At 39.5% G+C, this 14,677-nt stretch overlaps 1 long non-coding RNA gene across 1 annotated transcript; it reads left to right on the top strand.

Annotated features, from left to right (window-relative positions):
• The first annotated feature begins 12,491 nt into the window (after window positions 1-12,491).
• On the top strand, window positions 12,492-14,337 carry LOC140867763 (uncharacterized). Its single transcript, XR_012145260.1, has 2 exons — window positions 12,492-12,663; window positions 13,816-14,337. It is a non-coding gene; the product is annotated as an uncharacterized lncRNA (long non-coding RNA).
• Window positions 14,338-14,677: the final 340 nt, after the last annotated feature.

Raw genomic sequence — 14,677 nt, 5'->3', positions numbered from 1 at the left:
GTGATACGGTGAACTTTTGAATATAGGCTTGGAACCTAGGATCCTATTATACTTGAACTAGCCTAGAGGTACGTACACATTGACTGAGATTGCCAGCGAGTATACATGTTTATATGTTGCATTTATTTGGCATTATTATATGGCATGATGTATGATTTACCATTTTCTATACTCATATGTCATGTGCATATACACGTTGAGCCTATACCTTGTTATACCTGATTATAGAGCCGCTCAGCTCTATACTCGATAGTCTGTCACTGAGAGTACCGCGACGGCGGGGGCATTTATGTCTGTCTACTCTGGTGTACTAGACGAGTGTGGTTGCACCCAGAGGTTGATCCGTGCGGTGGCAGCACTCATATGGCGCCGGTTCTAAGCATGACTTTTCAGATGACCCTGTACCAGTCATCATCTTGCATGCATTATATACATATGTTTACTCATGTCTATGTACTGGGCGTAGCGCTCACGTCCTAGTTGTTATCTTGGACACCCTATTCTATGGGGCAGGTCGCAGGATGGACGGAGCTGGTAGTTCAAGACAGGACTAGGGAGCAGGAGCTTTGAAAGTTTTTATACAGCACGATTTATTAGCTGTATAATGTTTATTTTAAGAATTTCGATATGGTTGTATCACTACAGATTTAAGCCTGAATTATATTACTAAGCTGATATGTAAATTATGGATTATGTTTCCGCACGTTTTTACTCTGTTAAGTATTTTGCTGTATTAAGTTTAATGCATGCTATTAGTTGCCAGTTAGTAGGTGATTCCATGCAGGGTCACTACATTTTTGGTATCAGAGCATGCATAGATTTTGGGATTAGTACTTGGGATTTAGTTTAGTCTTGAGTAATTCTTGCGCATTTGGGATTTTAATGTGCAATTCTTTTCAGGATATGGCTGACGAGAGTCACGGTAGTGTTGGCCAGGGAGGTGGTCATTATCATCGTCGCCATCATCATCAGGATGATCAACATCGTCATCATGAGGGTAGACGTCGCTACTCTATCAATAAGTTTATGCAGGTAGGACCGAAACCCTTAGTGGGAGGCGAGAATCCTGAACAAGCTAGAAGCTGGATGTCTAAACTTGAGAGCACGTTCCGAGCTTTTGAGTGTACTGAGGAGCAGAAACTGGAAGTTCTAGAATTCGTTCTAGAGGATAGAACACGTTTTTGGTGGGATGCCAAGGTTGCTCAGGCACGTACTGAGAGAGGACAGGTGACTTGGGGGGATTTCTGTCGGGAGTTTCAGAAATTATATTTTCCTCCGGCTGTTCGCCAAGCACGATCTATGGAGTTGCTTACTTTGAGGCAATGATCAATGACTATTGATCAGTATCAACAGCGATTTCTTGATCTGCTACCTTTCAGTCCTCATATCAATGAGAGTGATGCGTCGAAATATGATATCTTTCTACAAGGCCTAAACCAAGATATCTACTCTCAGGTTGTCGTCTGTGATGACCCGGTATCTTATGAGACTTTGGTGAACCGTTGCCGTCTTGTGGAGACCAGCAACAGGCGTGGACAGTTGATGATGTCAGCACAGCCTAGTGGATTTATTGAGCCTCGAGCTCAATCTGTTGTGCCATCTGTACCTACGTATTCTTCTACTCCTACTACTTCGTCTAGTTCTCGTGGTTCACGAGGTACTTTCCGCTTTGGGAAGAAGAAGAAGAAGGAGGAGTTTTGTAGCCACTGTGGTGGGAAGCATCCTGCAGCTTCATGTCGGAGAGCTACTGGGGCGTGTTATATTTGTGGTCAGCAGGGACATCTGCGGAGAGATTGTCCTCAGCGCATGGGTTCTGCTAGTGGATCGGGATCCCAGGTTGGATCTCAAGCTTCTATTTTTCCACGTCAGCAGCCAGCACCACAGAGTTCTTCTGGTTTTCGTCCCCAGACTCAAGGGCAGGTGTTTGCTCTGTCTCAGGAGCAGGCTACGGAGGGAAGCGATCGCATGTTGGCAGGTAACTTCTTGTTATGTGGTATTCCTGCACTTGTATTAATTGATACTGGAGCATCGCATTCCTTTATTTCTAGTCGCTTCGTTAAGAGACATAGATTACCTTATGTATCATTAGATATGGATTTAGTTGTATCTACTCCGTTGGAGCAGAAGGTAGTAACTAAGCGTCTAGTGATGGGTTGCCTTCTGGAATTTGAGGGTAATGTATTATCGGCTAATTTGATGATATTAGCGATGACGGATTTTGACTGTATCTTGGGAATAGATATGCTGACTTTGTATCACGCTACTGTGGATTGTTATCAGCGTCTGGTACAGTTTCATCCCGTTGAGGGTGATAGCTGGTATTTTTATGGTGAGGGTGCGCGACCTCCGATGCCACTTGTTTCGGCTCTGAAGGCATGTCATGTCTTGGAGTCAGGTGGGGAGGGCTACCTCATCTATGCAGTTGACATGTCCATGAGTAGTACGGGTATTGATCAGCTACCGGTTGTCAGCGAGTTTCCTGACGTATTCCCTGATGAGATTCCTGGTTTTCCTCCGGTTCGAGAGGTTGAATTTGGTATTGATCTAGTACCAGGAACTACGCCTATATCCCGAGCACCTTATCGTCTGGCACCGTCAGAGATGAGGGAATTGAAACAGCAGTTACAGGATCTGCTTGATAAGGGATATATTCGTCCGAGTGTTTCTCCGTGGGGAGCACCTGTTTTGTTTGTAAAGAAGAAGGATGGATCGATGCGATTATGTATTGATTACAGGCAGTTGAATCATGTCACCATCAAGAATAAGTATCCTTTGCCGCGAATCGATGATCTGTTTGATCAACTACAGGGTACTTCTGTTTATTCAAAGATAGATCTGAGATCTGGATACCATCAGATGCGGGTACGAGACTCAGATATATCTACGACTGCTTTCAGGACCAGATACGGGCATTATGAGTTTCTGGTGATGCCATTCGGTTTGACGAATGCACCGGCAGTCTTTATGAATCTGATGAATCAGGTATTTCGAGATTATCTCGATAGATTTGTCATCGTCTTCATAGATGATATTCTTGTCTATTCTCATGACAAGGATGAGCATGCACAGCATTTGAGGATTGTTCTACAGACGTTACGAGATAAGCAGCTATATGCGAAATTAAGCAAGTGTGAATTCTGGCTTGATCGGGTAGTATTTCTCGGTCATGTGATTTCTAATGAAGGAATATCTATTGATCCTAGTAAGATAGAGGCAGTGCTGAACTGGTCTCGTCCGACGACGGTTGCTGAGATTCGTAGTTTCTTGGGTCTAGCGGGATATTACCGTCGGTTCATCGAGAATTTTTCACAGTTGGCCAGGCCTTTGACTCAGCTTACACGGAAAGATGTTGCCTTCATTTGGTCCTCGGATTGTGAGGAGTCATTTCACGAGCTGCGTAGACGTCTTACTACTGCACCTGTGCTAGCTCTACCTTCTGGATCAGGAGGTTATGTTGTCTATACTGATGCCTCTGGTCAGGGGTTAGGATGTGTTTTGACACAGCATGGACATGTTATTGCCTATGCTTCTCGACAGTTGAAGTTGCATGAGAGTAATTATCCAGTGCATGATCTCGAGTTAGCCGCCATTGTATTTGCGCTCAAGATTTGGAGACATTATCTTTATGGCGAGAAATTTGAGATATTTACGGATCACAAGAGTTTGAAGTATTTATTCACTCAAGCAGAGTTGAATATGCAACAGAGACGCTGGATGGATCTCCTGAAGGATTATGATTGTGAAATCAAATTCCAGGTTCTGCTAATCTTACTGCTGATGCCTTGAGTCGGCAGGTGAGACTGTCTGCACTTCAGACTAATGAAATATCTCATATGATTCAAGAGTGCTGTTCATTGAGTTTTACGCTCAAGCACAAGAAAGGGAGGAATGGGATTCGTTTGTATACTATTCTATCTGAGCCAGCATTGTATTCTCGGATTAGAGATGCTCAGATATCTGATGTTAAGACTCAGCGATTGGCACGTCTAGCCAATGGAGTTAATACATCTGGATTCCATTTTCAGGCAGATGGTTTATTGTGCCTATCCAATAGAGTGGTTGTACCTAATGTTGCAGAGCTCAGGAATGATATTCTATCTCAAGCTCACAGGAGTCGATTATCAGTTCATCCTGGAAGTATGAAAATGTATAAGGACTTGCGAACTAGATTCTGGTGGAAGGGGATGAAGCGAAGTGTGTATCAATTTGTTTCGAGATGTTTGGTTTGTCAACAGGTCAAGGCTGAACATCGACGACCAGGTGGATTACTGCAGAATCTTGAGATTCCCGAATGAAAGTGGGAGCACGTGACTATGGATTTTGTCACCCACTTGCCTATGACTTCACGTCAGTGTGATGCTATCTGGGTCGTTGTTGACCGTTTGACGAAATCAGCACACTTTATTCCTTATAACCGGGAGTATTCTTATGATCGCATGGCACGCTTATACATCCAGGAGATAGTGCGATTACATGGAATTCCAGTAAGTATTGTTAGTGATAGAGATCCGCGATTTACTTCACGTTTTTGGAGTAGTTTTCAGCAGGCGTTGGGTACCACTCTGAGTTTGAGCACGGCGTATCATCCGGAGACTGACGGGCAGTCAGAGCGCACTATTCGTACGCTGGAGGATATGCTACGTTCTTCTGTCATGGACTTTGGTATATCTTGGCAGGATCAGTTACCTTTGATTGAATTTGCCTACAATAACAGTTATCATCGTAGTATTGATATGGCACCTTTCGAGGCATTGTATGGTCGACGGTGTCGTACTCCGTTATTCTGGGATGAAGTCGGGGAACGGCAAGTTGAGGGTCCTGAATTGGTGCAGCAGATTGTAGACAAGATAGATTTGATCAAGCATAGGATCAAAGTTGCTCAAGATAGACAAGCCAGTTATGCGAATATTCGCCGCAGGCCACTTCAGTTTGAGCCTGGTGAATATGTATTTCTCCGGGTATCACCTTTCAGGAAGGTGATGAGATTTGGTGTGAAAGGCAAGTTGTCTCCTCGTTACATTGGGCCTTTCCAGATACTGGAGAAGATCGGAGATGTTGCTTATCGTTTGGCTTTACCGCCATCTCTTTCCAGTATACACAATGTTTTTCATGTGTCGTTGCTTCGACAGTACATAGCTGATGAATCTCATGTGATTCAGTCTACTGATATTCAGCTAGAGCCAAATCTGTCTTTTGTTGAACGACCAATCTGTATCCTAGACAGGAAGGAGAAAGTTCTTCGGAACAAGACTATACCACTTGTGATGGTACAGTGGCAGCGCCGAGGCGTTGAAGAAGCAACTTGGGAAACTGAGAGTCGTATGCAAGCAGAATATCCTGAGTTGTTTGCTTTGTATTTTTTATTACCATATAAGATGTAATTACCGTTGTTGTAATAAGACATGGTTTGTTGTTTCATATTGTTATCTTGATTTATCTTTAGATGTTATTTCGCGGACGAAATATCTAAAGGTGGGGAGAATGTAGTAACCCGGAACCCATTTTAAGATAATAATATGTTAAACATGATTAAGGGTTGGTAATTGATCTATTTCGGAGTGTTATTTGACTTCGGAAGAGGAATTTGGGCTTTTGACTTTGGGCCAAATCGGAAGCTCCGATCCCAGTTCGGAAGCTCCGATCCTGACCACTTCGGAAGCAGATCGGATGCACGGTGATCGGACGTTCCGATCAGGAACGGAGGTTCCGATCTCAGCCAGCCAGCAATGCTCGATGACTCAGCCGTGAGTTTTGACAAGTGTTGATCGGGGGTTCGATCGGAAGTTCCGATCCCGGAACGGTGGTTCCGATCCTGACGTGTCGGACATGCACAGAATGAGCTGGAATCGGAAGCTCCGATCCCGAGATCGGTGGTTCCGATCGTTGCCGAGATTTTGGCTATAAATAGGGCTCATTTGCTTCAGTTTTGAAATACGAATTCCCGTGTTTCCTTCTTCAGTTATATAGTGTGAGATATACACTTGAGGGCCCTATCGATTATAATAGAGGTTCTGGAATAACCAAGGTGTGGTTATAGTCATCTGGGACTAGCGACTCCAAAGGGCTAACTACGGACGAAGGTATGGTCCGGGAATCTATTTAATTTTTGGGAGTACTTATTAGCTTAGTTAAGGCTTATAGAAGTTATGTAGTGATACGGTGAACTTTTGAATATAGGCTTGGAACCTAGGATCCTATTATACTTGAACTAGCCTAGAGGTACGTACACATTGACTGAGATTGCCAGCGAGTATACATGTTTATATGTTGCATTTATTTGGCATTATTATATGGCATGATGTATGATTTACCGTTTTCTATACTCATATGTCATGTGCATATACACGTTGAGCCTATACCTTGTTATACCTGATTATAGAGCCGCTCAGCTCTATACTCGATAGTCTGTCACTGAGAGTACCGCGACGGCGGGGGCATTTATGTCTGTCTACTCTGGTGTACTAGACGAGTGTGGTTGCACCCAAAGGTTGATCCGTGCGGTGGCAACACTCATATGGCGCCGGTTCTGAGCATGACTTTTCAGATGACCCTGTACCAGTCATCATCTTGCATGCATTATATACATATGTTTACTCATGTCTATGTACTGGGCGTAGCGCTCACGTCCTAGTTGTTATCTTGGACACCCTATTCTATGGGGCAGGTCGCAGGATGGACGGAGCTGGTAGTTCAAGGCAGGACTAGGGAGCAGGAGCTTTGAAAGTTTTTATACAGCACGATTTATTAGCTGTATAATGTTTATTTTAAGAATTTCGATATGGTTGTATCACTACAGATTTAAGCCTGGATTATATTACTAAGCTGATATGTAAATTATGGATTATGTTTCCGCACGTTTTTACTCTGTTAAGTATTTTGTTGTATTAAGTTTAATGCATGCTATTAGTTGCCAGTTAGTAGGTGATTCCATGCAGGGTCACTACAGTTTTTAAAAGTTGATCTGATCTGCTTACCTAGTTGGCAAGCTGTACAAATTTTATCCTTTGAAAACTAGATTATGGGCAGACCTGTAACCATTTCATGTTTACTCATATTGGCTATAGCTTTGAAGTTCAAGTGATTGAGTCTCTTGTGCCATAACCAGTTTTGATTCATCTTTGTGGAAACCAGACAGATTGAGTTGAGTGGTTGATCCGACCAGTTTACTTTGTAAGTATTTCCACTTCTTTCTCCTGTCATAATTGTTAGTCCAGATTGATCTTTTATTGTGCAAGTGTTCTTTTGGAATTCTATACAATAGTCATGATCGCACAATTGACTAATACTAATCAGATTATATTTCAAGTTTTCTACAAGTAGAACATCATTAATGTGAATATTTCCATGGATAAGCTTACTCTTACCCATGGTTATACCTTTAGAGTTATCTCCGAAAGTGATCTTAGGTCCTGGTCCTGGAATATATTCAGATAACATTCTTTTGTCTCCAGTCACGTGCCTTGAGCACCCACTATCAAAGTACCAGACCGCTTTTTCGATAAGTTCACTTTTGTTTACCTGCAAAAATAGATTGAAATAACTCTGGTCCCCATTTCTACTTGGGTCCACGCTGGATTAATCCCTTTGTAATCCATACTTGGATTATCCTTACAAACTTTCCATGATGTTGTCCTTTGGGAATAGTATATATGTTTGATGTTTTTCGTGCATCGTGATGTATGTGCCAAGTGTAGTGATCAGATTGATTATTCCTATTTGACTTCCAATACCTTTTATAAGAGTTATTAAAACGTGGTTTATATTGAGTTGAATGAATTCTTTCGATCTAGGCATAGTCCATTGTGACTTAGATTCATCTGGCTCAACATATCCCAGCCCTCTGTGTAGAAGTTTACTCGGTTGAGGTGTTGAGTATGTCATAGGAGTATTTGGTTCATATATCGTGCTGGATCTCACAAACTTCATATGTTTGAAATTTTTATTTTCCAGACAGGATTGATTGGTTGGAACAGATGAACTTCCTTTACTTATGCCATAGCCTAAGCCAAATTTATCTCCAGCTTGCTTTTGCATTCCAGTAAGTTTATCTAAAGATATCGATGCTTTGTTTCAAGAGTTTACCAGATCTAATAATCTCTTATTTTCAGATAAGGTTTCTTGAAGCTTACTTTTCATATCATTGTTTTCACTCGTTAACAAACTTATTTGAGCCTTTAGACTGTCTGACCCAATGTACTCATCTAAGTTACTTTGATCAGACTTGTCTATTAGACTCTTTCCATTTGTTCTGACTTCATCAAACTTGCGAGATAGTATACTATATTCAATAACCATTTCATTTAATGCATTAATAAGATCTTCCTTACTAAATTCATCAGAAGTAAAGTCAAGTACCTCTTCGTCATCTGGAATGTCAAATTCATTCGCCGTAAGACATTTAACAGCGTCATCTTCACTTTCGCTTGTTAATGCTTCTGATTCAGATGAAGTAGAGTCTGATTCAGCCCATGTGTTGTTGCTTTCATCTTCAAATAGAGCCTTCTGTTCTTTATTCTTTCTGAATCTTTTTCTTTCTTCTCTTGGAGTCTTCTTGTAAGTTGTTCTCTTCTCATCCTTTTTAGGCTTGGTGCAGTCAGCTATGAAGTGTCCTCCTTTTCCACAGTTGTAGCAAGCTCGATTTTCTTCAATTGATTCTTTTGGTTTGAAGTTTGATATGTTTGCTCGTTGAAAATTACTGTGATTCTTCCTCATGAATCTCCCAAACTTCTTAACAAATAGTGACATTGCATCACTACTGATTTGTTCTGCAGTTTTAGTTGTTGGAGTTACATCTGCCGCAGTAAGTGACTTGGTAGCTTGTGATGTTGACGTGTCTTCCTCAATTTGAACTCCCAGCTCGAATTCATAGGCTTTAAGATCTGCAAATAGATAATGTAATTCGATCTTATTGAGATCTTTTGATTCTCTCATAGCTACTGTCTTCACATCCCATTCACGTGGCAGAGCTCTCATGACTTTGAGTCCTACTTCACAATTACTGTAATTATTTCCAAGTGCATTCAGCTTGATCATAATGCTACTAAATCTTTCATCAAATTCATTCATTGTTTCTCCTGGTTTCATCTTCATATTGTCAAACTTTTGGATAGCTATCATAAGTTTGTTTTCCTTTGTTTGATCATTTCATTCACATAGTTGGGTGAGTTTTTCCTATATTTCCTTGGCAGTAGAACAACTTTTGATTTTGCTGAACATATTTTTGTCCAAGGTCTTGTATAGTATATCTTTGGCTACATTGTCCAGATTGGCTTTTCGCTTATCTTCAACAGTCCATTCATCTCGAGGCTTTTCTATCATCTGGGGAGCACCTTCAGTGATGGCAACGGCAGTATTGACTTTCATAGTATTCATTGGTCCGTCTGTTACTACAAACCACATATCATCATCTAGTGCTGATAGATGTGCCTGCATACGAATTTTTCAGTCATCATAATCTTCTTTAGAAAACATAGGAATTTTACTAAAAGACGCCATAGCTAGGGATGCCGTAGTTAAGAGGTGATTCAAGTTATAAACAAGAACCCTCTCTGATACCACTTGTTAGGATCGAAATATGTGTAGAGGAGGGAGGTGAATACACTATTTAAGATTTAAAAGTTCTTCTATCTAATTCGCAAAAACCAGATAAAGTTTTGTTGCTTAAGGCTTTGATCTGCTCGAAAGATCTGAGATTATCAGGTGCAATAAATCTTCCTCGCAGATTTGAATAACTATATAACTAAGGCAGATAATATAATATAAGTGCAGTATGTAAAGTAGATAGAGTTGTTTCTGGATGTTCGGAGATGAATATTCCTACGTCACCCCTTCTTCTGTTTCCAAAAGGATTACACTAGAAGACTTTGATTTATACAACTTTATGTACAAATCCAATCCAATCAATCCTTTGAAAGAAACTCCTAGCAATACTTTCTCTCTTGAAGTAGAATACTCGATCTGCTTGAGTTACAAATAAATCTACAACGTGTGCTTTGGTGTTTGGTCTGGATAGCTGTGAATGGCTTTGATCTGGATCGTTCTTGTGTATATCTTTCTTCTAACACGATCGATTTCTTGTAATATTTCTCTAACTCAAAGTTTCGAAACTTTGATATGGTAATATGGGTTTCTGAGTTAGAATATTGAGTGAAGGCTTTTGGCTTTTCGGATGAGCTTAGATTTCAATAGCTTTGAGATTTTCACTCTTGGTTTCTTTTCACTTCTCTTGTTTTTTTCTTACGATGGATGTTTGAATCCTTTGAGTATTTATAATCTTCAAAAAAATATCCAGTAGGCATCGAGCCACCAAACATTTTGGATTTTGAGCTTCCGACATATTCCATAGATTGGCTCATAAATCTTGACTTTTAGTGAGTGCCTTTTTCATCGTTCAAGGTGCTTTTGTCTTCCAGCTCAATGGTCACTTTCAAGTGGAGTTTTGACCTGTTTGAAGACTGGCTGATCTGGATCTGAAGGCTTATTGATCCGGCTAGAGTCGATCTGGATTGTTCTTAGAAAAGGTCCCGTGTATTCGATCTGCTTGAGGTAGGTTGTTCACACAGGACTATAGATCGAATACTTGATTTATCCGAAACTTAATTTACATCGGACGTTTGATCTGGCAACTTTTTAATCTTCGGTCCGACTGAGTTTGATTGGATATGTTCTTAATTTCTTTTATTGCTTGGTTTTGTTTTGACTTTAATCACCAAAACATTAGGATTTGTTCTCCAACAAAATCCCATTGCAACCACTGATCCTGATCTCAACCCTTTCTCGAACCTCCAGCCTCTCCCAATCTGAACCATGCCTAGTTGAATGAGATTTCCAAGAAAAATTAAAAAACATGGATGTCAACGATCTACGCTCAGAATATAAAGCACGAGTATACAAACCTAATATGATGCATGCAAATGACGAGGGTACTAGTCAACTTTCTAGTCCTGCTCAGTCTATGCGCCAATGAGTGTATATTCCCATCTAGAGTCAACTCCGCTGGGTACATCCACACACTCGACAGGATCACCATAGCATTAGTATCCGTCATCATGGTGTCTCTCGGTGTCCAATAATATAACAAGAATGTAAGGTTGAGCGACTCTACTCAAATGACTATTTCGAAGGAGATTCGACTCAACATGAATAAGCATATGCATATAATATATAAAACAGTAAAACGTGGATTATGTCACATAAAATTCAAAATATAAACATTTACTCGTTGAAAATCTCAGTCACTACTTACGTACCTCACTAAGGCAGTCCTAACAATACTAGTCTAGGGTCCATGCCTACAAGCTAGTAATTATCATATCAATAAAACTTGTCTTAAAAAATTTAACTAAGCTAATAGATATATTCCCTAATACTACTAGTGTTCTCAGACTATACTTGTGTCCATCGTCACTCCTTTGCTGTCGAAGGCCCCAACTCCTGAGCATGTCTCCACAGTCCTACGAATGCGTCTCGCTATTGTCCGACTCTCGATTATATGGTTGGAATTCCCCAAGAACACACCAAGATGAGAGGAGATATTTGTGAATTGACACTTGAAAATGTGGCTGAAATGCCCTATTTATATCCGACGATCGGAATCTCTGATCTTTGCATGCATGTCACGTTCCGAACTTGGACAATTCGAAAGCTCCGATCTCCACTTCGGATCTTCCGATCCATACAGGCATCGACATGTCTAAAGCCTCTTGACACCTAAGTGGTTGGTTGAGTTCGGAGCTTCCGAACTCCCACGTGTCATTGTGTGGTTGATACCTCACTAATTGCATGGCCTAACTCTGATCGGATGTTTTGATCGTTCAGATCTTTCGAACTACATCCTTAGCTAACGAACTTGAACAATGCATCCGAACCTCTTCGGATCTTCAGAACTCTACGGTGGTTCTGAAGTCATATTTTCTCATTTCTGATCCGATTAAACATTTGACAAATTAGGGTTATAGTTCATTAATCATGTGCTTATAATTTAATATCGTAAAACAAGGTGCAAGTTACTACATATTTAGACCTGCATTTAACGTAAACTCAAATCAAATTGACGGCTCTAGTGATAACTGAGCAAATCACATCAACGCATTAAATATTGTATCATGCCATTTTATTTATCCTTGCAATTCAACTTTTCATACCTTGCATTATAATTTATACATCCTCCCTAATCGTATCTTACGAACGAAATAATCAATGCTCATACTATCCTGTTTCATACCAATCGAATTACGAAACTACTCATATTACACAAATCAATTACAAAACTAAAAATAAAAAATTTCACAGACTATACAAACGCACAATATGGAGTACTCTGGAGCACTCGTGCAAATGAAAAAGGTGTTGATGGGCAAAAACGTAAAGATAGTACATAGTGAGTTTAATCACAGGCCCAATATGGATTATTTACCGGGCTTTCGAAAATCGCACCAAATATATTCTGAAGGGTGATAATTTACTACCATCCCTCCATCCTCAAATGCACCAACTCATCGCAAAGCAGAAGGCGAAATGGAACAATTTCGAGAATATATAATGGAATTTGCGGAAACTTGCCCCGATGGGCCATCAAATCCAGCATCCAAGACCCTTTTCCGAGATCGCGTGAACAAGTGGCTTTCCGAGTATAAAACTCCCGATCATCCTCCTTATTCTGCGGTAACCATCTCTATTTTTTTTAAAACCTTTTGTGTGTGTTTTTGTGATTATGGGCTTATCCGTTTCCTGTGTGTTTGATGTAAGATTCATGGACGTTGATTTTGTGCATTTCCTAATTTGTTTATAGTGCGGGAGGGTCCTCGATCGATGTGTTTTCAGAGAAGTTGCAAATTGCTGTGTTAGTCTTTACATTCATTCGAAATTTTGCGGAAGAATAAAATTAATATAAATGAAGCATATTTGATCATTTTTGGTTCGTGTCTGGGAAAATTTTGATGATGATCATGGATATTAAAAAAGATACCAGTTTTGTTGGTTTCTTTTTGGCAAATTTTATCGTAGTCTAGTCTGCATATGTATTGATTCCCTCTCAATTAATCTTCGGGAGTAATTATTTAAGTGAATGGATTTATTTTATCCAAACTTTGCCATGCACTATGTTTTAAATGTTCTGTACTACGAGGGATCAAACATCTAGGTACCTTGTGCAGCCTTGATGTACTAATAATGTCATTGTTTGTAACCATGAGAATGAATTCGAAGAATCATCGCTCACAAAGGTAATGGATTTTGTTCAGTTTTGAGTTAGGCCAAATATTTTATGGATTTAGTAATTGCACACACTACCTTTACAATGTGAAATACCGAGATTACTATAATTCCTATGAAAAAAGAACGATCTATTAGCTTCATGTATTTTTAAATCTTGAGCACATAATGTCCTCCCCATGTTTTTTTAAATTTTTTGAACACACAACTCCTTGTGCATACGTGTTTTCAAGGATATTTGTGCTCAAAATTTCAAAACATAAGGAGTTAACAGGGTATGAGGTTTTCAATAATCTCATGATCCTATCTTGTTTATTCGTCAATATTTATTGGATTGCGAGAAAATAGCTTTTGACACAAATGATCTAACTAATTATCCCCAGTGCTTGAATAGGCATTGTCCTGAGTTTAAGTTGTCTTGGATTTGGGAGATTTAAAAGTTATTCTATGGAAGTTTTCCTTTTTTTTGTTAAAAAAAAAAAAAACATGATACGGAAAAAATTATTGGAGTTTTCCTTTTTTTTGTTTATCTTTCCATTATAGACTCAAGTGCAGCTCTATGGAAGTTTTTCTTACATAATTTTTTCCTTTGAAACCTCGCAGATGATAGAAAGGGCACTTAGTGAGTTGAATGAAAAGAATGGTTCAACTGAAGAGGAGATATCTCACTTTATCCTAAAACAATATGATGCTTTACCATGGGCTCATTTGACATTACTGGGAAGTCATCTCGACACACTTAGTAAATCTGGAAGTATCGTACTGACTCGAGGCAAGAGATACATGCTTGCTGAGGAAAATACCTTGATGACATCAAGCACAAACGGTAAGAAGAGAAAACGCAAGAGAAAATCGAGGCGGGGATCGGAAAGGGAGAGAAACAAGCGGCGGAAGAAAAGAAATCAATCGATGGACTAGAAAGTTTATAAACTGTTGAGAATGTTGCCAATGCCATGATGTCCTGAGAACGCTTATTCAAAGTAATAACATCCTCCAGGTACGTCTTTTTGTTTGCCTAAATTAATAATTTGTGTCTGGTTTTGAGCATTTGTATCTTGGAAAACAAACAAACTCTCTTTGATTGTCAAAACAACATTGTGAAATAACATATTTGTTTTAAGAAAACTGATTAATTTTACGGGCTTCGATATCTTTAATTTATTTGAAAAACTAAAATTATCTCAATAGAACTCGATCGATTTTTCTTCGAATAAATGCTTATTAAGTTCACTAAAGTGGAGGGTTATATAGTACACCAAGCACATGTGTTGCATGTGCACAAAATATATTTTTATAAATTTGAAATCTCTTTCTATTATATTAAATTTGAAAGGTTGATAATAACTGTATTTGGTATGTTGGTGTATCACATTTCAAAATTAAAAAATATCAATTTTTTTCCCTCTTTGTAGAACTTGAATATAATATTGCATCATTAATTTTACTGTTATGTTTATAAGCATAA

The sequence above is a fragment of the Henckelia pumila genome, chromosome 4, assembly GCF_033568475.1.
Source record: "Henckelia pumila isolate YLH828 chromosome 4, ASM3356847v2, whole genome shotgun sequence".
Classification (NCBI taxonomy): Eukaryota; Viridiplantae; Streptophyta; class Magnoliopsida; order Lamiales; family Gesneriaceae; genus Henckelia; species Henckelia pumila.
This window is presented reverse-complemented; position numbering and strand designations above follow the sequence as displayed.